The following is an 871-nucleotide window of genomic DNA, read 5'->3' as shown; positions in this document are numbered from 1 at the left end:
CAGGGTAGCCTCCTTGCCTCCAGAGCATCACCGCCATGGCCCTACTGGTTAAAGACGCCCACAAGTTAACTCTGGGTCAAAACCTCAGGGTCACCACCCCACATGACATTGAGGGGGTGCTCAAACAGCCACCAGACTGATGGCTGTCCACTGCCAGACTAGTCCATTATCAGGCCCTGAGCTAAACCCTCCAAAAGTCCGGTTCAGCACCAGTACTGCCCTCAACCCAGCCATCCTGCTACCTGACCCAGACTTGACAGAGCCACTCCACGACTGCACTGAAATCCTGAACCAGGTCCACAACACCCGGAGCAACCTTTGGGACCAGCCCTTGCCACAAGCAGATGTCACCTAGTATACAGATGGAGACGGTAGCAGTTTCATAAGAGACGGCACCAGGTATACAGAGGCAGCAGTAACAACTGAAACAGAAGTAGTCTGGGCTACATCTCTACTCCCTGGGGCATCAATCCAAAAAGCAGAACTGATAGCCTTAACTCAGGCCCTTTACTTGGGAAAAGACAAGCAGCTGAACGTATATACCAACAGCCACTATGCCTTTGCTATGGCCCACATACACAGAGCCATCTACTAAAAGAGGGGGCTGTTAACTGCTGAAAGAAAGACAATCAAAAATAAACAAGAAATATTAGACTTACTTTGAGCACTTTTGTTGCCAAAGAATTGGCCATTATACACTGCCCAGGGCACCAGAAACCCCTTACCCCAGTGGCAAGAGGGAACTGCCAAGCAGATGCTGCCACCCGCGAGGCGGCCCTCACTGCTGAGCCTCCAACTACCTTGACTCTAATGGCACAATTACCCCCTGTACCTGCACCCACATTGCCCAGTCCTGAGTACACCAAAGAGG

The sequence above is a fragment of the Otolemur garnettii genome, unplaced genomic scaffold (assembly GCF_000181295.1).
Source record: "Otolemur garnettii isolate 467f Iridium unplaced genomic scaffold, OtoGar3 scaffold00020, whole genome shotgun sequence".
In the NCBI taxonomy this organism is placed as follows: domain Eukaryota; kingdom Metazoa; phylum Chordata; class Mammalia; order Primates; family Galagidae; genus Otolemur; species Otolemur garnettii.
Note: the sequence above shows the minus strand (reverse complement) of the source record.